Source organism: Phyllostomus hastatus, unplaced genomic scaffold, assembly GCF_019186645.2.
Source record: "Phyllostomus hastatus isolate PE091 unplaced genomic scaffold, TTU_PhHast_1.1 phas_contig_34, whole genome shotgun sequence".
In the NCBI taxonomy this organism is placed as follows: Eukaryota; Metazoa; Chordata; class Mammalia; order Chiroptera; family Phyllostomidae; genus Phyllostomus; species Phyllostomus hastatus.
This window is the reverse complement of record NW_025333857.1, coordinates 25,920,097-25,945,661: the sequence shown is the minus strand read 5'-3', so window position 1 is coordinate 25,945,661 and position 25,565 is coordinate 25,920,097. Positions and strand designations below refer to the sequence as shown.

Below are 25,565 nucleotides of genomic sequence, written 5' to 3'. Positions count from 1 at the left end.
TACAAATACACACACTGCATTCATATACAGACACATATGGGTTATATAACCTTTATTTTTTAAATGTGGAAAATATTTTAAACAGAAAGACATTAGTTTAATATTACGTTAATTTTGAATTTATACATTTTAAGTATGTGTAAGCATTTAACTACTTCATAATTCTTTTTAGTTGTACCTAAATACTTCCATATTGATACATGTTATCTGATTATAAATTACTTTTATCATCATTGCCCTTTATACTATAGTTAAAGCATTATTCTAATGTTTCTGAAATGATGCTATTTTATCTGTGAATTTAATTTGAGAATAGTGAAAGGGCAATGCAAAGTATACCTCTCACAAAAGAAGAGCTGGGGCTGAGAAGCTTGAGGACCACTACACTAAAGAAGTGTGAGCACTGCTATTTGTCCTTGATTTTGCATAAGAGATTGACTGAATTAGAATTAGCGAGGGATAGATGGTTCCCTGCTTTTTATGATGTCAAGGCCATTATATTAACATCTCCCTACTTGCTTCCTTTGTTTTCTGGTGAGTGTCCATTAGCTATGCTTTGCTAGGATAATCTGTGGATAGATCACAGACAGATTTCTGAAAGAAAAGGCAGCTAGCTCTGGGTGTGAGAGATCTTCCCAAGGCACAATGGCCACTGGCACAACTGGACCCTTAATTTGATATCCACCTGTGCATTTGAGCCGGGGACTCCACGAAAATACCACTTTTCTTTTGTCAGCGGCTCTGCTAAGTGCCAATTAACAGCATTTCTTCTAATGCAGTTATATTCTGGGCTGTGTTTAAAATATTATTCTATTTCTAACCACTTACTGAGAAACCTTTTTCCCCAAATGTGTTAGTATGTTAAAATGTGTCTGAACATTTGAGACAATAAAGGAGATATAAACCAAAAGTCAAAAATGAGACACATTTACTAACCTTAGCCCATGTGCTAGACACTTCCACAGATAATAACTTGTTTACTCTCTGGACTGTGAATTATCACCTCAATTTATACTCAAGGAAACAGAAATAAAGAATTAGGAGTACATTTAGAGCTCATAGATAAATGAAAATTTTGGGAATCAAAGCCATATCATCTGATTCCAAAGCCAACAATTTCTCCAAGATATGTCCCTACTTTCTGTCCACAGTCTACATAAATCTATTTGTTTATCCAAATACTACAGCTGTTACAAGGACATAGCAATGAACATGAGTTTGGCTTTGCCTTTTGAGAAGCTCATGGAATTATATGGTAGGCAGGCAAACAATAAGAGATCATTAGGACTAAGGTTATTACACAGCTTTGAAGGGCTATCTATAAAGGTGGCCTACCATCAATCCCTTCTTTTCTGTCTGATCATAGTGCTCCTCCCATTGAGAGATGAAGTCCTTCTCCTCTATCCTTGAATCTAGATGCCCTTGTGATATTTTTTTGCTTACAGAATGCAACAGAAGCACCCCTATATCAGTTCAATTATTAGGCTTTAAGAGACTAGAAAGATTCCATTTTTCATATTGCTGAAGCACTGAGCTTCTCTGAACGGAAGTTCAACTACCCTTCTGGAAAGTGAGACTTGACCATCTGCCAGATATTCTTGCCCCTCCAGCCAAGGGGTCAGTCATGGGGTGAAGCCTCCTGGGATTCTCCAGCTCCAGTGGATCTGCCCCAGCTACTATCACACGGAGCAGAGAGGAGCCATCCCTGTTGAGCCTTGCTGAAATTCCTCACCCACAGAATAATGAGTAATGAAGTGGTTTTGACTTTAAACCATCCATTTTGGCATGGCCTATTACATGGAAATACACATCAGAGATAGAAACACCATGAAATGAATATCTTGATCTAAGGGAGATAGACTATTGGGGGACCCTTAGAGGGATTTGCGGAAGAAACAGAATTTGAGCTAAACCTTATAGGGATGAGAGAACCCTTGGGGAAAACTTTCTATAGCCTCCTCGGGATGCACATGTCCCATCTTAGTAGCAAAACACAAAAAACAAGGATTGATCAAAAGTACAAGAAAAGGGCTCAAATGACCAGAAGTGTTGCATTTGAGATGAGGAAGAATGCCTCCTTCTGCAACAATCTGAAAGAGACCACTGTGGAGCAAACAACCTTATTTCATACATGTGTTCAAAGTGAACCCTGCTGTGCTGCACTCCTGGCTCCAGGTGCATTTGCAGGCTCTCCTCTCCGTTAAGGTCTCTCCCGTATTTCCCTTCAAAGATTCTCCCTGGACCTTACCAAGTCACTGTGTTTGCAGCCATTAAAACATGCTAAAAAGATTTTTCCCTAGTTAGTTTCTTAATTTTTATGACTTCCAAAAGAAGTGCTTCCAGTGCTTCTTTCCTAGTGGGTACTCTTGAAATGGGTGTGGAATTACATGGTACCAAGTGTGCGATTAATTTGTCATGAAAAAACATTTCTTTTTGCAAAGGAAGCAATAAAAGCCAATGACTTTTGCTAAATTTCTTCTCACAATTTCTAATGAGTCAACATGTGTTGAGAAGAAGAAATTAGTCAGAGAAGAATGTATCCTATTATACAGCTTCACTTTTGTGAGGGTGAGTCAGAGATTCCCCTGTTGTGGTATTCTGGGCACCTGGCTGGGATGAGTAGGTTTGGAGGTGAAAGAGAAACTCTTTAAAATATATATATATAAAAGGAAACTCTAGTAAAGAATCTTTCAAACAGGGTTCAATCAAAAAAAAAAAAAACAAACTATAGCTGGACTTTGATTCTATGACTGTGGAAAAACGTTTACCGTTGTTTCCCTGATCCCGTAAATCATCTCAGTTTCTTACTGGTCTGGCTAACCACTGCCCTGCCCCACTGGACAAATGGAAGTAAGATAAGCATTCAGTCTGGTAATCCCGTAGAGACCTGACCAAGTAAACAGTTGTTTTTACCAGCATATGCCACATGAGTTTGGTGTGAGAAACAACTGTGTGTACAGCACTAAGCTAGGGTGAGGGAGCCCCACATAAACGAAGTTCATCCAGGCTTTGAGGGGTTGATACTTCAATGCAAGAGATAAACACTCAGAAAATACAATAATGGGAGTGATGGGGAGTGGGGCATGAATTTGAAGAACGCAGTCTGAGAATGGAAATGCCGGCCTCTACTACTTCCAGATTCAAATGACGGACTTTTTGTTCTTCGGAGATGCATTTAAGCCCTGTCCTAGGAGTGTGAACTGAAGGCAGGAGAAAGGCACATGGGCTGCCTTCTTACACATGAATAGCCATGTCTATACAAAGCGTATTTCCAGAACCAAACCTGGGAAGCTGTTGTCTAACATATTCTGACAAGACAAAAATCTCTGAAGTATATATTATGGACTGAACGTTTATGTCCCCCCAAAATCCATGTTGAAATGCTAATCCCAAGTGATGGTGGTTAGGTGGTGGGACCTATAGGAGGTAATTGAGCCATGAGTGTGGTGTCCTCATGAATGGACTTAGTGCCCTCATAAAAAGAGGCCAGAAAGCTGGCTCTCTCTTCCGTGTGAGAAGAGGGCCTTCACCAGGACTCAGCCAGGCTGGCACCCAGATCTTGAGCTTCCGGTCTCTACACTGTAAGAAACAAATTTCTTTTGTTTATAGGCTGTCCAATTTATGGCAATTTATTTTGGTAGCCTGGGCTGACTATGACAGTATGAGACCAAGGGTTGGAGTAACCACAGCACAATGAGACAGGATAATGTGTTCATTTCAAGGCCAAGTTCAGGACCCCTGCCAATCTGTGTGTTACTGTACTGAGCTGAAAATGCTTTTTATAAGTCCTACTTCTGCAGTGACTAATAATATTAGGTCAAGGATGGCAGTGTGTTTGAATGGTGCTTTTTTATTTTCACAATCTTAATTTAAAAAAACACACAAGTATACCAGTAACTGGAAGGAGAAACATATGGGAGGGCACAGGAATGGTAAGCAATTATTTTTAAGTTGGATACATTCAAGCTTTACTTCAGCAAGGGCCCAACCAGTAAATATCAGTGTGGGAACACTAACATAGACACTGGTTTCATCTTTGTTTATTTCATATTTATAAACATTTGTGGGGAAGCTGCGTGCACGGTATTGTGCCTCCTACAGACCTGGTCTTCCATCTGTCTGGTCAACCTTTCCACAGAAATTGATTGCCAGGCGCAAGCTCAGCAGGTCCAAAACGAAACTTATCTGCCCCCTTCCCCAAACCTGTTCTTCCACCTGTGTTTCTTATCTCAGTAAATGACATCAGCATCCTTTCAAATGTTCAGGCCCCCACCTTTGGAATCATCCTAGCCTCTTCTCCCTCACTGCTCCCCACCTATCATATCAACTGCCAAATTCAATCATATTTACTGTTTATCCTCTTGTTTCCAGTTACATTTTTCTAACAATTTCTTTTCTAATCTGTTCAACCACCTCCTAAATGATCTCCCCACTATAAATAGGCAACTCTTAATTTTTGCCACCCATCCTCTTCTTACTTTTCTGGTGAACCAGTGGCAGTTTAGCTATTGGAGAGAGAAAAACGTTCTGTTCTTGTGGATTCAAAGAAAAGAGGGTCTAAGATCTAGAGCAGCTTTGTGGCCTTATGACCACAATGGGAGAGTCTTGTCTGAAAATGGAGCTAGCGCAGACCAGGTACAGTTGGTTCTGGTCCCCTGGTCAGGATCTAGATAGAGTTGTTTACCTGCTTTGCTTCTCTTCTCTTTCCAAACTGATCCATACATCCTGCCTTGTTATTACTCTATTCTAGCATTCTAATCACTCCTCCTATTAAAATTTGTAGTGACTCTATCAGATAAGTAGTAAATTCTAAACTTTTTGGCATTATCTAAAAGTCCTTGGCAATCTGACTTTAACCTAATTTTCTGCTACCTTTTAATTTTTAAAAAATATTTTAATTCACTCTGACCAACCCAAGTCCTTCAAACAGGCTCTTGACTCTCATGCCATTGTAATTTTTCTCCGGCTTTTACCTCTACTGGGAATCCCTGTCTCCCATATTCGTTTGCTGGATTCCTGTTCAAACTGTGAAGCCCATCTCAACTGCTATTACTAGTATGAAGCTTTCTCTCCAACTCCCTATTCTCGGGCCTAATTAATAATTTCCTCCTCTGTGTACATCATCCATTAGGGCATTTGCTGTGTGGTGTTGGGTGTTGCTTGTTTGTGTACCCACCTTTCCCTTTACACTAGAGGTGCATCCCTTTACAATGTACAAGACTGTTCATACCAGCATTGTTTGTAGCAGCCCAAACTTCCCAGATAGCCTTTGGCAGTAGAATGGATAAACATACTGTATTTTATTCATACAGTGGAATCCTACATAACAATGAAACGAACTGAACTGCAGTTTCACCCAACCTCACAGACAAACTGCTGAAGGAGAAAAGCCAGTTACAAATGAACATATGCCATCTGATTTCATTTAGATAAAATTCAAAAACTGGCAAAACAAAACTATACTGTTTATAAATTCACTTTTGGTGATAAAATTAAAAATTAGCAAGGGAGTAATTACTGAAGGCTAATAGTTACCCCAGGTGAGGAGAGAATTGCAATCAGACAGGAATTTCTGAGTGTTGACAAGGGACTATTTCTCGACTATGATGGTGTCGAGAAACATGGTGGTTATACATGTGTCCACTTTAACATTAAACTTTAAATACAGCACTTCTCTGCATGTCAATGACATGTCACTATAAATAATGATCTTTTAAAAAAAATAAATGAAAGAGGACAGAGAGAGAGAGAGAGAAAGAGAGAGAGCACAGAAGAATTGGGGACATTAGATATATCTTGTGCCCTTGTCTTTGGGTCACATTCAACGTACAAAGTCCCAGGAGAGGAGATCCTATTGGATCAGCCTAGACCATGTGTCCGAAATGGCCAGAGCAGGAACAAAAATGGTCTGGGCTCTGGTATGGTATAGTATGACCCACCCCCCCACCAGAAGGCATAGCAGGTATCAAAAGGAACAGGAGCTTGTTCTCTAGGACATTCCCACTCCAACCATATCCTGTAGAAGACCTAGAATCTTCAGAACTTTTTCCCCCACCTGTCAAAAGGGCATGGTGATGGTAATAGTTCACATCCTCATTATCTGATCTTAGTGAGGTAGAAGACCCAAAATTCCTTGAATAATCCAAAAGTGGTGTATAAAACATGAAAGAGTTTGTTCATAGTAGCAACCCAGAGAGGCCTAGGCAAAGATGTGCTCTGTTATATTTTATGGTAAACCCTTGAGAATGCTAATCCCATTTCTAGAAACAAGGGCAGGTTGTGGTCAAGTTGGATGAACACCCTGACTGGAAAACACGCAAGGAAATTTTTTTTAAAAAACCTCATTTTATTCTTTCTGTTTCTCTTTAGCAAAGAACAATGAAGCCACAGGCTGGAAAGTTTTGGCAACTTGGCCACAGAACAAACCACAGGAGCACACTGCCCTGGGACACACATGGTTATGGTGGCCATTGTTCTGTGAGTCGGAACCTGCTGCAACAATCATTTTGAAAAGCTTTTTAGGGCTTTTGCTTGTTTTGTTCTCCCTTTCAACAAGAAAATCAGGGCACAACAAAATGCCATAGATTCTTTCATATAAATTATTGACCAGCTTTTAGGGTAACCTTTGTTATACTGGAATCCTCTGGTACAAATGCACTTCCTAGAAGCAAAGCAGAAAGAAATAGGCTCCCAGCTCTGGTGCAGGCATAGCCCGTGGTCCTCTGGTAGTGGGAGACTGGAGGCTTCTCCTTCCACACATTGTATTAAAGGAAACAAACATTGACTCAATAGTCCTCAAATGAGATTAAGATTTGTTTGTAATTTGTTAAGCATTTTAAATTGTTTCACTTTTTCTTCATTTCCTGTACTCATTTTGTTCTCCTGTCTTGGGTAAATTCAGCAATCTGGCAGTATGAAAGAATTCACACCAAGGCAAGAAGGTCATTACCCTAATTAGAAGGAATGAGAGGAGGGAGAGTGCTCACGGTTGGGAGTGTTTATGAGGCTCATGTTTTTCAGCTTGCATCTGAGCGCAGACACAACTACTCTCTAATAAAGAATATCCCTCGTTGCACTAATAGGTGCGGTGTAACAATCTTTAAATGATGGCAAGTATTATTAGGGGGAAAATAAAGATATATTTCAGCATTGAGGTTTAGTTAGCATTTATAATGTTTCAATTTGCTTTTATGATAAAAATATAGGCACATTGAGGAATTTAAAAAATATAGAAAAAAGAAAAAAGCACATACAAGAATAAAAGTTACTCATAACCCTACTATCCAGAGAACCACATAATATTGTGATATAACTTCTCTCTCATAGTATCTTTTTTCTATTTCCAATTATGTTTATTTACCTTGTCCAATATTTCTCACTGGGAGTTTCAAAATATGCCTAAATAAAAATTGAAGAAGTCCCAAATGTGAACACATTAACTCTTCCCATTATAAAATTCAGTTCCAAAAAAATGATATCTGCTATCTAGTTTATATTAATAGCAAATCAGTTAAACTACAATATTCCCTCTCAACTTCCCATTCGGCTCTGGCTCAGCTAGTGAGTTCTGACTGGGGACCCAGTGAGATCAGAACTCCCTCAGCCTCTTGGTCTGTCCTCCACTGAAATGGGCAAAGCTGTGTCAGTATCTCCTCATTTTCAAAGCCCCTGGATTCATGTGTTCATAAAATGCAGGTTAATCCTTAATTACTTCAGCAATTATCCTAATCAAGATGACTTCCCATACCGGCATCACTGTGGTCCATTTAGATCCCAGAAGACTCTACCGCTATATGTGGGGAAGGGAGGCACAGTTGTTGCAAATATTTCCTCTGTTATAGTGTTTGCTTTTTAATCTGGCTTATTCTGTTCTAGTCTTGAAACAATATGTTTTAATTTAGGTATACATAATTAAATCTATAGATATCTTGCTGTTATTTTATTCCATTGCTTAAGTTTTTTCTTACTTAATTTTTAGACAAGTTAGAAAATGCTTATGTCAGGAGAGGTTGCCAACTACTCAGTTGGGTGGTCCCATCACCGTTAGTGTAGGAACCCGATTCTCTCCCACCCCTTACCCCCAGACAAAATTTCTGGATTGAAAATATTTTGTGACATTGTGAAGAGTGGATGTCATACCGAGTAGTGTACCAACAACAAAGCCTAGTCTCATGACACAGTTGGGCACAACCCTGATGGTCAGGAAACTGGTGAGGCCCAGGAGGTCCCACTTTCTGCATGCACCTGCTGGAGAATTTATTGCTGTGGGCCCGCATTCTGGCAATAGAAGGTCTCACTCTGTCTGAGCAGTTGTCTAGTGAACACTAGACTCTCCCAGGCTTTTGAATATTGTTCCTCTAAGTGGCTCTGCTCCATGTCCACTAGCCTCTTTCTGTCTTTTTATTTTTTGGCTACCTTTCCCACAATAAACTCCCAGGATCATGGGTGTCTGTTAGGTGATGTTCTCTCCTGATCCTTCTTTCCCCAACCCTCCATTCCCCAATTTTCACCTCACATTCAGAGAAAACACACTGATTATTTCACTATCATTAAATCTTGAAACAGAATCACCAGCAACAGGAAAGCTGGTTCTCCTCTCCTTCAGGGCTTAATCTCCTTAGTCCTACGGGGAAGACTTGCAGGCCAGCCTCCAAGGGCCCTGACCCCCTCCCAATTTAAAGTGGTTTAGTCTTCTAGTGTAAATAAGAAAAACAGAAAGAAAACCAAAGTAGGTTTTTCCATATTAAAACAAGTTATTAAAATAAAAACTCTTCTAAGCAATGGGGTTGTGTTTACACAGGGTTTTTAAAGTCAACATTAAAAATCCTTTCAGTCACTCAAAGTAGAGGTTACTTTCACTAAGCACACTAACATTTGAGATTTATATTGTAAACTAAAGGAAGGAATTAAAAGACAATCTATATGCAGATGTCCAGTCATTCAAAGTATTCTGCCTTTAAAATAACAATGAAATCCCTAGCAATAAACTAGGGAATGCATAGAGAATTCTAAAGTGTTTCTACTTTCCTTCAGGGGTCATTCTACTCTATTTCGGTCCTGAACCTTGCAACTTTAATTCATGGCATAGATGTGTTTGTTGCTTTGAAAATTCAATAAGATAGTGAAGTGGCAGGTTACCAGGAATTAAATTATGAAATAAACAAGTAAATTAAATATATATTTACCTGTTTATCTTTCTATCTATATAGAAAGATTAGATTGATTGACAGGTTGACAGATATAGACTATTGTAATCCTACTAACAAAACATAACTGTTGTTAATATATTAGTGTTTTCCTTCCAGATTTTTATATACATGCACATTGTGTACATTGCAATGAACCTCTTGTAGCTAAATATTTTCACACTCCCTAATTATTTCTCAGATTCTTTATCATTGGAATTTGTATATTTTCTTTTTGGACATGCAACTTTGATATGAAAATTTTTGTAATCAAATGATAATATTTTAAATTCATGCCATTTCTCTTTGTGCATTGTTTTTAAAAATGTCTTTGTACTCTAAAATAAAATTAATATTAAGCCCTGACCAGGTGGCTCAGTTGTTTGGAGGATTGTTCTGTATACCAAAAGGCTGTGAGTTTGATCCCCACTCAGGGCACATATGTAGGTTGTGGATTCAATCCCCTGTCAGGGTGCATATGGGAGGAAAGCGATGTTTCTCTCTTACATTAATGTTTCTCTCTCTCTCTAAAATCAATAAACATATTCTCAAGTGAGGATTAAACTTAAAAAATAATATTAACCTACACTTTCTTCTATTGATTTATCTTATCATGTGCTTTTCCATTTTTCTTTATGTGTAAGTTTTGTGGGTTCTTTGTGTGTGGTATTATGTGTGGTGTGAGGTCTAAGGTGTGTGGGTTCTTTGGAAAAGACAGTAATGCTGGGTAAAATAGAGGCAGCAGGAAAAGTTAAGACCAGACGTGAGATGAATTGACTCCATAATTGAAGCCGCAGACACTAGCCCAGGGAGCTAGAAGTGCTGCTGAGAACAGAACACTGACATCATGCTTCCACAGGGTTGCCAGGAGTCAGAGCTGACTCAAGGGCGTGTCTCTCACAGGCACACAAGGTGTGTGGTAGGAAATCAAGCCTTTCCCCCCAAAATGTTAGCTGGTTTTATCATTATTTATCCAATAATCTATTCGTTCCCACTATTTGAAATGGCTCTTATATTATAAAATAAATTCTTATTCTAATTTTAGAGTTTTATGACATTCCGCATATCTATTGCTATACCAGATCACATTGTTTTAACTGTCAACATTTTATAATGCATTTTATTATCTAGAAAATCGTTTTTGCTGTGTAAGTATTGTTTTTCTCTAGGTTGCAAGCTTTTTAACAAGGACTACATCATTTTAATACTATGTTTATTGAGCCTGTACAGAGGTGCAACACAGGATTAACTGAATTAACTGAATTCTTGGATTAACTGAAGATCCTGATGGTGACACAGCTGATGGTGCCAGGAGCCTGAGTTGCAGACTGCAATTTTTCCTGAGATACAATAGCCCAGATTAGGGAAGAGGGAGAAGGAAGGACTGTGTGCATCTGTGGGTATCCTAAAGGACTTTGAAATTTTAATGAAGACGTTAGATGTCACTACTTTAAGTCTGTATAGCTTTAAATAAACATTTCCTTTCCTTTTCACAAATCTCAGGCATTGAGAGACATCTTTCCTCTGGTGGCAGACAATGTGAACCTAGTCAGGGGTCCTTTCGGTAATAGTATATCATACCCCCCTTGGCCCTGTTCTGTAACAGTACCTCTATCCAGGGTGTTGCTTCTTCTTTATTCACTCACAGAACAGAATATGAGTGTGTAAGAGGGTTATAAAACATTGCCATAGAGTTCAAAGGGCTCCACAGTTTTTGTGGTTTTATTTTATTATTTAATTTTATTTTTGTTTTTTTAAATGTAGACTATATATCCTTGGTTGTGGAAACTACTGATGGCGTTATTTGTGCTGTAGGTAAGGGGGAAAAAAAACTTTCCTCTACCCTCTTAGGTTCAGTTGCTGGAGCATATAAATTAAATTGATGAAAGACAGATTAATGAGAGAAAATGTTTATTCCATATGCCAGTGATTTTAAACCTTTTTGATCTCATGGCACACATTAACTAATTAGTAAAATTCTGCGGCACACCAAAAAATGTATTTGTTGCTGATGTAAAAAACAAAAAAAGAGATGTAATTTTGATTCATTCATACTGGATGGCTATTGTTGGGTTGGATGTTAACATTTTTGTATTTGATAGCCTAGGGGAAAAGAAGCCAGTGGCCTTAACTAGCCAGGTATTGCATGCTTTAAAAATGCTTGTGGTACTGGCTGAAAAGACTGTCATATGCCCACAGGGGCCTTACAGATAAGAAGTGAAACCCCTCAAAAAGCAGTTAGGTCTGGGAGCTTATATACAATTTTAACAAAAGGTGATAAATTTTGGAGATCTGGCAAGACAAAGAGGATTTGGGTTTCAATGGGCAGCAAATTTAGGGGAGGTAAATAAATATATGGGGAAAACTAATAGAAGATAAGGATTATTTTAGTATGGTTTGCTTTTGCAGACCCATTTGTTGCTGTCTTTCTGTCTTTAGTGATAAGGGTTGTTTTCCTCGTGGTATGGGGGAGGGGAGGGAGAAACATTTTCCCAAAGAGAAATTTATGCCCTGCTTTTCACCAGATAGGAGGAAGGCAGAGAGCTCTTTATGCATTTGTTGCTTCAGAATTGCCTTTAGCTCAAAATAATGCCTGTGCCAAAGTGATATATTTTGGGGTGGCATATTTTGAGCCCCTTCAATGCAGATGTCCCCAAATCTTCTAAACATTATAACTCTTGCCTATTATTCTTATACCTTGGAGACCTGTTCTCCTATAACCTACATTTTGGTTGCCAGGAAATGACAATACACACACACCCTTAGTCAAATAAATATGCATATAAAATAATAAGAGCTATTTTTTTAGAAGTAAAGTAAGGGAGATAAAAAGTGACAGGAAGTGGTTGGCAGTATACCATTTTCTGTAGGGTAGTCAGAAAAATCTCTCTGATTGGATTACAGTTTAGCAAAGACCAAAAGGAAATATAAAGGAGCCAGTGAGACAGCTAGCCAGGGGGAAGAATTGTAGGCCAGAGAACTAGCTTGTGCAGAGGCCTTGGTACTTCCCTGTGTTCCTGTGTATAAGGTGAAGAGACCAGTCCAGTGTCACCCCCACCCCAACACCTCACAACTCCTTCTTCCTCCGGGCTCTTTACCTCTCCATTCTTGTTCCGGCCAGCTCAGCCCTTTCCATACCAATAGTACTGTTTTTCTGCGTTAATTCCTACTATTGTCTACCGTGTGTTAAGTAACATTCTAACCACAGTAATAAACTTAATTCTATTTAACAAAAGGGCAGATTGAAGTAGAAAGAGGTTAAGCAAATTGGCTAAACTCATACAGCCCGTAACTGGCTGAGCTGGAATTTGAATTCAGGTGCTTGGTTTGAGAGACTGATCATCTACATCGTTATCTATCATTTTCACAGACATCAAAACTTCTTCTCCATCCATAGGACTACCCTTAACACTCAGATGTTCTTGTTCCTCTGGGTCAATCTCATCAGATTTTCCCTGGCCCTTCCTCTCATGGTATTTAGCCGAGTCCATTATGTTCAGGTGGCTCTGTGCCCTTCAGTTCCATCTGTGATAGTCCTATTTACCCCCAAGGGCCATAAGTTCCCTGACACCAGGGCTTTGTCCCACATTTCAGCCAGAGCCTCTGAAAGGGCTGGCATAGAGAGCTCAGAAAAGAATTGTCAACTAATGACTACTTGTCATCAATTTGAAGATGCACATTTTTGTTACATTGAACATCTCTGAAATCAGTCATCCAATTGATGGTGTGTCAGTGTTAATCAGCAGGTTTCTTTTCTTTTGTAGCAGCCTCAGAGATTTGATAAAATGCAGTCATTAAAATATCTTGACCTTCACCATTCATTTGGCGACTTGGTATTATGAGAATTTACTCTGCATAGTGGAATGAAGAGGAAGTGACCTTTCTCTTTTCTAACCGTACCAGTGCTGTAGCACAGTAGTTCCCAACTTTTTTGACACCAGAGACAGATTTCCAGGAAGATCAAGGTTGCGGGGGTGGGGGGGGCAGGGACATAAGGAGGAGCTCAGGAGCGCTCTGCTCCCTGGCCTGCTCTGGAGTTGGCAGGGAGGAGACAGGAGGCAAGCTTTGCTCTGCAGTTTCCTAACAGGCCAAGGACCGATACGAGCAGTTTGAGACCACTGCTGTAGCAGAAAGCTCATTGATACTTTCTATTCAACATACACTCAGTAAAATTCCATTAACTGGGCTATGTATGTGACTTATGAAATAAAGAAAAAAATCCACGTGTAGAAAACAGTGGTGAAAATCTCAGAACTTTTGTTAAACATTCAAGTCCCCTGTTATGGATGTTACAAAGAGGAGCCTACCACCTGACAGAAAGTTTTTGAAGTACACAGATAGCGTCTTCTACAATTTATTTTCTCTGCTGAAAAAAGAAACTCATGCAGGAAACATTTAAAAACCAAGTAAATAAAAGAGATGCCCACAATTTCCTGCGAGTCTGATTAAAAATAGGAACTCTGCAATCATGAAAGTCGCTCATCTGGCAGCTGCAAGGCCATACCTTGGGAGGCTGAAATCGCTGGCAGCTGCAGAAAGCAGAACATGGCAGGTGTTCACACATGCCCTCTGGAGGGGAGGGAAGCGCTACATTTCAGAGGCTTACATGGACACATATATAAATGGTTTCTTAATAATAAAAAGTAGGTGTCAAAAAATTATTTGATTTAACTTTCTTATTTCCATCTCCACCCCAATCCTCCAATTCTGCCCTATCCATGTTCTCCAAAGTGAATTCTGATTCCTTGCACCTAAGAGATTGACTGAAATTCCCCCTAAAAAAACAAAAACAAAAGCAAACAAAAGAAAACACAGGACTGCAAATAAACAGAGCTTTACTCTCCCGTCCTGTGCCACACCAAAAATATTGCAAACCAGTACAGATGTTAGCTCCATCACTAACATTTACAGCTGTCTTTGTTTTTTTTTTTTGTTTTGTTTTGTTTTTTTGGTTTTTTTTTGCTCCTGAATTACAGATTACAGGCACATGGATTGGATCTTCAAAGCAATGTACAGGCTTTAAGCTGAGAGATTCTCATCAAGTCTGTGGGAGGCACACAGCAAGAATCCTGTAATATCTCAGAGGATTTATGCCTTTTAAAGTTCTTTTATAAGGAGCCTTTGCTAAGGGATTTACAAGAACTAAAGATTATTTAGTGATAATGGATGAGAAATGTTGCTGGAAATGTAAAAGGCAGCCACATTCCCACCAAAAGAATTCCTTATAAATAATGTCATTATGGAACAAAGAATACCAAATGAATTTAATCATTAGCTTCTCATTGAAGGGCTCTGCCAAATTTGCTTCTCCTTGCTACATTAGCGAGTTTTTGTTCAGTGGGGCTCCGTCAGATATGAACAAAGAGTAGGTAAAGGAGCATGATTAATCACAAAGCTGGTGAGACAAGCCTGGACCAATGGGCTGGTGGTGGGAATTAGATATTGCATCTTTTCTTTCTCTCATGACCCCACACTTCCCCATTAATTCCCAGAGGGGCCTCCTAATCGATGGATTTTGGCCAGTGGAAGTCAAATGGTGGCTTATTAAGGGATGCCTGGGCCAGAGTCTTTTAAACAAAGCAAGGGCCAAATAATGCTTCCAGACTGAAACAGAACACTGTCTTAAAGTGAATGTTTTCACTGAAAGATAAAATAAAAGTAACTCAGTTACATGCCACATTTTTAAGACAAAGACTTTACAGTCTAATAAACATTTCTAGGAATTCTTAAAGAGGGCATGTATGTGCACAGCTGTACAGATGAATCCTCACAGAGTCTCAGTTGAGAGAGTTCCTGGCCCAAATCAACTGAATTGTATAATTAAACAATACCCAAAACATTTCTTAATTAAATTTTTGAAAAAAAAATCACTAAAACGTTTTTATAAGTGCTTAGTCCTCTTCTATGTCTTCATTTAGTATGGTAGTAGAGAGACCACGCTTGACCCTTTCTTTTGAAAACTGAGGCTTTTCTAGCTCCTTAGGGCTCTCTCTTTGACTGTCCGATTTTTACAGAAATAAATTCTACAAGGCAATGTGATCCCAAGAAATGTCCTGGAAATTGCTTTAAGATCCTTGATATGAGTTATTAAAACTTCACACCCTCTCCTCAAAGAGGGAAATTCAGTTCATTGAAGGTCTTGGTTAAAATAGAAGTTGAATGTCTATAATTCAATATTCTTCCACTCACTCAATTCTTATTCACACGAAACTATAGTTGAAAATTTATTTTAGGATATTCAAATAGATTGCAATCCCTTAACCACAAAATGCTTCATTGAAAACTAAATCATTTAAATTGACCTATATGAAAATACTGCACTTCCGAGGTACTGCTATTGTGAGAAACGACCAAATCCTTCCTTTTTTTTTTTTCACAGCTGAAGCCAAAGCTGTGCGGAGACGCTCTGCTGCCCCACATGTGGCACAGACTAGAAAGTCTGGACCTGAGATAAGATGGCAGAGCATGGACATTTTTGGTGAGAGAACTGGGTGCCAGAGCCATCAGCTTTGTTACCTCACCACAAGAGAACAGGTACTCTCCGATGAGAAACATTCACTATTTGATATACCCTAAGGCATATACTAGTCTTTTAAGGGGCATCACATCGAGTTAGGCAGACCTCAGTGTGTTGCCAGACAATCGAGTATTACACAATGACAGAGGAAATTCACTTAGGCCTATATACAAACAGGCATCTCAGTGAAATGGCAACATCAAACATGCAGAGGAAGATTTAAAGGACCACTGTTTCCAAAGTAATTATCTCCAAGCCAGTCAGTGTGTAGAAGAAGATGTATACCACTTCATTCTAGAAATTTCCATTGAAAGCCAATGCTCTGAGTTCCCTGCCACTCCTTCATGGTCTGGCCTTGTTGAAGACTTTAGTCTGTAGAGGTGAGACACGAGGGGAAAAAGGGGAGAGAAATAAGCAGCCCTCTTATTTCTACTTTCCCTTTTAGTCAGAACCCAGGACAGGTGAGAGCTAGAAAAGTTGAGCATAGAAAAAAATTGAGGGGTTTCTCAGGCCACTCACCCATACTATCAATCTCATTTGGCTATTCTTCTGTTTGACTTTAGTTTCACTAAGGATAGAAGAGCCACATACAGTCTCACTTCCTCCCTGCTGTGTGGTGGCTGTGATGCAAAACCACCCTTGGGAATCCCACAGAATTTGGAATTCAAATGGAGTTGTTTTCAGAGAGGAAAGAAAGGAGCAAAGTTATAAGAATGTAAGCAAACCCTGTAAAATCATTTATATAGGACTTTCTGTTTTCAAAGTATATGGGAATTTAACCATGTGAAGAATGCATACAGAAGTTGAGTAGCCAAAGGGGTGGACTGTGTCATTGAACAATTTATTACCTCTCTTCTGAAAATTCAGACATCTTTGCCTGCTCTGTGCAAATGGAATTCTTCTTTGCCTACTCTGTGCAAATGGAGTTTTCCTTTAAATTCTTTTCTTTTTTGCTAGATGGCACAGTGTTTCTTATTTGTAAGGAGGTTTTTCAATTTTTTATTGAGATAAAATTGACATAAAATTTACCATTTTAACCCTGACCGGTGTGGCTCAGTGGGTTGGACATTGTCCTGAAATGTGAAAGGCTGACAGTTGGAATCCCTATCAAGGCACATGCCTGGGTTGTGGGTTTGGTCCCAGGTCAGGGTGCTTATGAAAGACAACCGATAGATGTTCCCTCTTATAATGATGTTTCTCTCCCTCTCTTTCTTCCTCCCTTCCCCTCTCTCTAAAAATAAATAAATAAAATCTTTTTAAAAATGTACCACTTTAAAGTATACAATTCTGTGATTTTTTCAGTGTATAACTTATTTCATAACATTTTCATCACCCCCCAAAAGAAATCCTGTAACTTTTAGCAATCCTGACTCCCCATTCCCTGACAACAACTAATCTACTTTCTGTCCCCACAGATTTACCTGTTCACTATGTCACCTTCCTTGTGTCTGGCTTTTTTTGTTTAGCACAGTGCTTTTTGACCTTTTTGATCTCATGGCACCCTTAAACAAATTACTAAAATTCTGCAGCACATCCCAAAATATATTTTTTGCTGATCTGACAAAAATAGGTTATAATTTTGATTCATTCATACCAGATGGTTATTGTTGTGTTGATTATTGTCATTTTTTAAATTTGACAGTTTAAGGGAAAAGAGGTCAGTGCCCCTGACTAAATAGTTGGGTATTGCATATTTTAACAATTCTTGCTACACACTGATTGAAAATGGATGACTTAACATAATGTTTTCAAGTCTCATCTATGCTAAGGCATGTATAAGTACTTCATTTCTTTTTTTTGACTGAATAATATTTCATTTTATGGATATGCCACTTTTTGTTTATCCACATTTTTGTTTATTTGGTCAATGAACATGTGGACTTGTTTCCACTTTTTGGTTCTTATGAGTAATGCTGCTGTGAACATTCATGTACAAATTTTCATGACAGCATTTGTTTTCAGTTTTCTTGGATATACAGGGTCTGGCAGAATTAACACCTGCTTGAGTGTGGTTGGTAGGGTAATAATATGGGTGTAATAATTTATAGTTTTAATTTGAATATTTAACTTAAAGTGTCATGTGGTATGCTTGAGCGCTTGAGCATGATATTGTTACATTACAGAATTACATGTTCATGATTTTGTAATAAAAGATTTTGTAATAAAAAAGGGGCATTATTTGTGCCAGACCCTGTATATCTAGGAGTGGAATTGTTGGCGTATTATTCTATGTATAACTTCTGAGGAACTTCCAAATTGTTTTCCACAGCACTTACATCATTTTCTATTTCTACCAGTAATGTATGAAGATCCCAAATGCTTACATCCTTGCCAATACATACTTATTTTCTGTCTTTGATTGTAGCCATCCTAATAGACACAAAGTGACATTTCATTGTGGTTTTTACTTGCATTTCCCCAATGACTAATCATGTTTGTATGTTTTTAACTTTGTATTTTGAATAACCTTTAGGTTTACAGAAAAGTTTCAAAAGTGGCACAGAGATATGCCATATGTACTTGGGTCAAATTCTGAACTACATATTATATTCCATTGGCCTATAGTATTCATCTACTCATATATCCTGTTACACCACTTTCATTATATGAGATTTACATTATGTTTTAATGTCTAGCATTACTTGTCCTCCCTGCTAGGTGTTCTTTTTCAGTGCTTCCTAATGGTTCTTGCATATTTGTTTCTCTACAGGAACTTTAGTATTAACTTAAGTATAAAATAACCTCTTGGTATTTTTTTAATACCAACTGGAGTTGCATTGAATTTATAAATTGACTGAAAGGGAACTAAAACTTTTAAATGTTATCATCTTAGCCAAGAACAGGGAATAGATTTCCAGTTTTACAGTATGTTTTTGTGTCTTTCAGGAACATTTCAAACTTGTCCTCATACATATTTTGCCTAATTCTGGTTAAAATATTTCCAAGCATTTAATCTTCTTTGCTGGGGATTTTCCTTACCATTATGTCTTCTGTGTGTTGTTTTATATAGGAAAACTATTGCTTCTGTATGTTGATTTTTTAAATCCTGTTACTTTATGGAATTCTTTTATTGTTTGAGTTGGTTTTACCATTGAGACTCTGGGTTTTTCAAAGAGGCATATCATATCATCTTCAACTAAATGTAGTTTTACTTCTTCTTTTTCCCATTCATATGCCTCTAACTGACCTCTTTTGTCTAATTAAGAGTAGTAGTTCTCTTTCCCTTTCTCATCTCATAATCACCTTTCTCTCCTTTGGTTTTCTCATATTCCTTTCTTTTTTTTCCCCTTTCTCTACTCTTCCATTTTTCTTTCTGCTTTTAGTATCCTTTGCTCTCTTGCTGATGACATCCTGTGGTGGTCAGGGGTGTTACTTGTTTTGGTGTTGTTTTGTGCTGTTTTGCTTTTCTCTGTCAGCACCAATATAATAACATACAACACGTGGTGGGGGTTGAGCCTCCTAATCAGCCAGATAGAGGGGAGTTACCACTAATGAATTGGAAAATAATAATCAGGACCCAAATACAGCAGGACAGACCACATATCCCAGACAGGAGTCATTTCTAGAGCATCCAGATCAGGAAATCAAGGAGTCTACACCACTGGGTCCCACGGGTCTTTTAACACACATGGCCACTCCACAAGACAGAGTCAAAACAAATCAATCTAATACATAAAAGCAAACACAAGAGACAACTAAAATGGGGAGACAAAGAAACAACCCCCAAACAGACGAGGGAATCTCCAGAAAAGAGCTAAGTGAAATTGAGTCAAGCAATTTATCAGACATAGAGTTTAAGTAACGGTTATAAGGATGCTCAAGGACCTTAGAATTACAAGGAACTTAGTGAGATGTACATTAGCATGAGAAAGCACATAGAAACCTTGAATAAGAACCAATTGTAAATGAAGAATGCAATATCTAAAATTAAGAATACACTAGTTAGAATTAAAACCAGGCTAGACAAAGCAGAAGATCAAATCAGCAAGTTGGAAGACAAGGTATAAAAAACAACCAATCAGAGCAACAAAAGGAAAAAGATTAAAAAAGAATAAGGATAGTTTAAGGGAGCTTTGGGACAATATGAAACATAACAATAGTCACATCAAAGGGATACCAGAGGAGAAGAAAGGGAGCAAGGGATAGAATACCTGTTTGAAAAAGTAGTGAGAGAAAACTTCCTTAACTTGGTGAGGGAAGAAGTCACACAAGTCTAGAAAAGCAGAGAGGGCCCCAATCAAGATGAACCTCAAGAGTCCCACTCCAAGACACACTACGATCAAAGTGACAAAGTTTAAAGATGAAGAGAGAATCTTAAAGGCATTGAGAGAAATATCTAGTAACATGCAAGGGAGCTCCAATAAGGCTATCAGCTGATTTCTCAACAGAAACACTATAAGCCAGAAGGGATTGGCACAAAATATTCCAAATAATGAAAAGCAAGGACCTGCAACCAAGACTACTTTATCCAGCAAGGCTCTCATTTAAAATGGAAGGTGAAACAAAAATCTTCCCAAACAAAAGAAAACTAAAAGAGTACATCTCCACCAAGCAGCAGAGCAAGAGATGCTAAACAGACTAATTTAAAAAGGAGAGAGAGAAAGAGAGAAGAGAGAGAGAGAGAGAAGAACACAGGTACAAAGGTAAAGAAATGGCAACAAATAAGTACCTATCAATAACAACTTTAAATGAAAATGGATTAAATGCTCCAATCAAAAGACCACAGGGTAGCTGAATGGATAAGAAAACATGACCCACATATATGCTATCTACAAGAGACCCACCTCAGAACAAAAGATCTATGTAGGCTGAAAGTGAAGTGATGAAAAAAATATTCCATGCAAACAGACATTTAAAAAAAGCTAGGGTAACAATACTTATATTAGACAAAATAGACTTCAAAACAAAGGCCATAACAAGAGACAAAGAAGGTCACTACATAATACTTAAGAGGGTAGTTCAACAAGAGGATGTAACTCCTGTAAACATATATGTACCCAATATAGGTGCACCTAAATACATAAAGAAAATATTGGAGGACTTTAAGAAAAAGATAGCAATACAGTCACTGCAGGTGATTTTAACACCCCATTGTCAATGAATAGATCTTCCAAACAAAAAAATCAAGAAAAATATCGCAGAATCAAACGACACTTTAGATCAAAAGGATGTAATTGATATTTATAGAACACTCCAAAGAATCAAAATACACATTCTTCTCAAGTGCACATGGATAATTCTCAAAGATAGACCACATGATAGGACACAAAACAAGCCTTAACAAAGTCAAGAAAATCTAAATCATATCAAGCATCTTCTCAATCACAATGGCTTAAAACTAGAAACCAATGTAAAAAAAAAAACACACCAAAAACAACAACTTGAAAACATTCAAATACATGGAGCTGAATAACATGTTATTCATAATGAATGGGTTAACAATGACATCAAGGAAGAAATTTAAAAGTATCTGGAAACAAATGAATATGAATACACAACAACCCAAAACCTGTAAGACACAGCAAAGGCAGTCCTGAGAGGGAAGTTAACAGCAATAGAGGCCTACATAAAGAAGATGGAAGAATCTCAAATAAACAATCTCATCTTACATCTAAAAGAACTAGAGGAACAACAACAAACAAAGCCCAGGGCAAGCAGAAGGAAGGAAATAATCAAAACCAGAGCAGAATTAAATGATATAGAAATTAGAAGAAAAAACTCAAAGGATGAATGAATCCAGAAGCTGGTTCTTTGAAAAGATAAACAGAATTGACAAACCATTAACCAGACTCAAGAAAAAAGAGACAGGACCCAAATAAATCAGAAGTGAAAGAGAAGTAACAACTGATACCACAGAAATACAAATGATTGTAAGTAATTACTATGAACAACTATGTGCTAAGAAATTAGACAACCTGGGCAAAATGGATAAATTTATAGAAACATATAGCCTTCCAAAACTGAATCAGGAAGAAGCAGAAAACCTGAAAAAGCTGATAACAACTAGCAAAATTGAAGCAGTAATCAAAAACCTCCCTGCAAACAAAATTCCTGGACCAGATGGCTTCACAGGCAAATTCTACCAAACATTCAAAGAAGAATTAACCCTATCCTTCTCAAACTATTTCAAAAAATTCAAGAATAGGGAAGACTCCCAAACTGTTTTCATAAGGCTGGTATTATCCTAAGTCCAAAAACCAGGTGAAGATACCATAAAGAAAGAAAATTACAGGCCAATATCTCTAATCAACATAGATGCCAAAGTCCTCAACAAAATCCTAGCAAACTGGTTCCAATAATACATTAAACAGATCATACACCATAATCAAGTGGGATTTATCCCAAGGATACAAGGATGGTACAATATTCATAAACCAATAAGTGTGATACATCACATGAACAAAATGAAAGACAAAAATCACATGATCATATCAAAGGATGCAGAAAAAGCATTTGATACAATCCAGCACTTGTTTATGTTAAAAACACTCAGCAAAATGGGAATAGAGGGAGGATTCCTCAACATAATAAATACTATATGTGGAAAACCTACTGCCAACATCATGCTTAATGGTGAAAAAAAGCATTTTCCTTAAGGTCAGGAACAGGACAAGTATGTCTGCTTTCACCACTCTTATTCAACATAGTACTGGAAGTCCTAGCCACAGTGTCAGACAAGTAGAAATAAAGACACCTAAATTGGAAAGGAGGAAGTAAAATTGTTGTTATTTGCAGGTGACAGGCTAGAAAACCCTGTAGGCTCCACCAAAAAAACTACTTGACCTAGTTAAGTGAATTTGGCAAAGTATCTGGATATAAAGTCAATATTCAAAATCGATGGCATTTTGTACACCAACAGTGAACTATCAGAAAGAGAAACTAAGAAAAAGTCCCATATACTATAGCAGTAAAAATATTAAAAAATAAAGTACCTAGGAATATATTTAACTTAAAAGGTAAAAAAAAAACCTATAGTTGGAAAACAGTAGAACACTGAAGAAAGAAATTGATGACAATACAAATAAGTGGAAATATATACCCTGTTCATGGATTGTAACAATTAATATCATTAAAATGTCCACATTCCCTAAAACAATGTATAGATTTAATGAAATTCCTATTAAAATACCAATGGCATGTTTCACAGATCTATAACAAATACTTCAGAAATTTACATGGAACCAAAAAAAGACCCCTGAATAGCCATAACAATCTTCAGAAAGAAGAACAAATTTGAAGGGATCACAACACCTGATATCAAAGTAGACTACAAGGCCACAATAATTAAAACAGTCTGGTACTAGCATAAGAACAGACACATAGATTAATGGAACATAATAGAAAGTCCAGCAACAAACCCATGTCTCTATGCTCAATATTTTATAAAGGGGGCATGAGCATACAATGGAGTAAAATAGCCTCTTCAAAAAATGGTGTTGGGAAAAAGGTACAGGGAACAAGTAGCATAAATGGTAGGTACAAAATAGACAGGGGAAGTTAAGAATAGTATAGGAAATATAGAAGCCAAAGAACTTACATGTATCACCCATAGACATGAGCTAAATGGGGTGATGTGAGTGGGAAGGGGTGTGCAAGGTGGAGGGGAATGAAGGGGTAAAAATGTGACAACTGTAATAGCATAATCAATAAAACATATTTTTAAAAATCCCCTCACCTAAGGAAAAAATACACTAAAATTTTGATAGCAATTCCCCTCTTATTAAAAAAAAATGGTGTTGGGAGAACTGGACTGGTACATGCAAAAAAATGAAACCAGGCCACCAATTTACATCATATACCAGAATAAACTCAAAATAGATAAGACTTAAATATAAGTCATGACACCATAAAAGTCCTAGCAGATAATTTTAGCAGTAAAATTTCAGATATCTCACATAGCAATATTTTTACTGATAGATCTCCTAGAACAAGAGAAATAAAGGGGGAAAAAAACAAATGGGACTACATCAAATTAAAAAGCTTCTGTATGGTTAAAGAAACCATCGTCAAAACAAAAATGAAACTAACTGCATGGGAGAATGTATTTGTCAATGATACATCAGACAAGGGTCTAATGTCCAAAATATATAAACAACTCACAAGGCTCAACACCAAACCACCCAATTAAAAAATGGGCAAAGGACCTGAATAGACACTTCTCCAAACAGGACATACAAATAGCCCATATAAATATATTTTTAAAAAGCTTAATATCACTAACCATCAGAGAGATGCAAATTAAAACCACAATGAGATATCGCTTCACACCTGTCAGAATGGCTATCATTAATGAATCAACAAACAACAAGTGTTGGCAAGGATGTGGATGAAAGGGAATCCTAGAGTACTACTGTTGGTGGGAATACAGACTGGTGCAACCACTGTGGAAAACAGTATGAAATTTTCTCAGAAAATTAAAAATGGAAATTCCCTTTGACCCAGTGATTCCATGGCTGGGAATATTCCCTAAGAATCCCAAAACATCAATTCAAAAGAACTTATGAACCCCAATGGTAATAACAGCACTATTTACAGTAGCCAAGTTTTGGTTTTGGAAACACCCTAAGGGCCCATCAGTAGATGAATGGATCAGAAAACTGTGGTAAATTTACACAATGGAATACTATGCAACAGAAAAAAGGGGAAGGAATTCCTACCTTTTGAGATAGCATGGATGGAATTGGAGACTCTTATGCTAAGTGAAACAAGCCAGTTGGTAAAAGACAAGTGTCATATGATCTCACCTATAAAGGAACCGTTAGGTTCCTTTATAAACTATAACAATATAAACAACAATATAAACTAACAAGCAAAACAGAATCAGAGACATGGAAACAGGGAAAAGACTGGCAGCTACAAGAGGAAAGTGATGAGAGGGTGAATGATGGAAAAAAGAGGAAGGGATTAATTAAAGAACATGTATGAAAGACCCATGGACATGGACAACAGTGTGGAGAAGGACTGTGGGAGTCGGGGATAGGCTGGACAGTAGAGAGCAGATGGGGAAAAACTGGGACAACTGTAATAGAATAAACAATAAAAAATAGAAATAAGAAAGAAAGGAACAGTAATTTGAAGTTTATACCAGCTGTAATGCAGGTTATTCTGACTTTAAGGCAGCATCACATGGCATATTTCTGAGTCCATTCCTGAGATATTCTGTCGTATTTATCCTTGTCTGTTTTATAGGTCCATGCAATCTCTCACACTAAGGGGTCACCTGGGTTTGGATCACAAAGCAGTGAGAAAATGGATAAAGGAGCTTTAGAAATAGTTAAAGCAGGAGAATACCGTGACCTTAGAATATCGAGACAAATGATGCCATTACTGTTAATATTTGGATGATAAATTCTTGTAAATGCAATCTTAGGTAGTTTAAAGAGGTAGTCTGTAGGAAAATAAATAGTAAAAAAAAAATACACTGCCTTGATATGGGCTGTTATTAGGTCCCATAATTGTGAGTTGCCGATGAAACCTATCATTCCCAAGTGGACCTACAGAACATTGTGCTGGAGGGTCACGGGCCAAATCACTAAGTTCCTCATGAATGCATTCCAGTGCCATGGTTTGTGCTTTGCATCTGGCTCCTCTCTATCTTGGTTCCTGCTCAAATGTCCGTCTAGCCCAAACTCTTCCTTATCCCAGCGGCAGGGAAGGATTGTCTTTTCGTCAGGCGCTGAGGGGCCAGTGCCTTCCTCAAGTTGGGACCTTGGCCTTGTCCTTCTCCCCGAGTGGCAGCTGGTGCCTCTCTAGCCTCTTATATTTAACTTTTCCATTCAAATTACTGTGTGGTTTCTGCCCCCAATTAGACCCTGGCTGACACATTTGCCAATCTTGAGTTCGTTCTCTTTTTCTACCCACTC

General features: G+C 37.9%; 1 pseudogene; it reads right to left on the bottom strand.

Annotated features, from left to right (window-relative positions):
* Positions 1-24,824: 24,824 nt before the first annotated feature.
* Positions 24,825-25,266, bottom strand: LOC123820092 (annotated as a pseudogene).
* Positions 25,267-25,565: the final 299 nt, after the last annotated feature.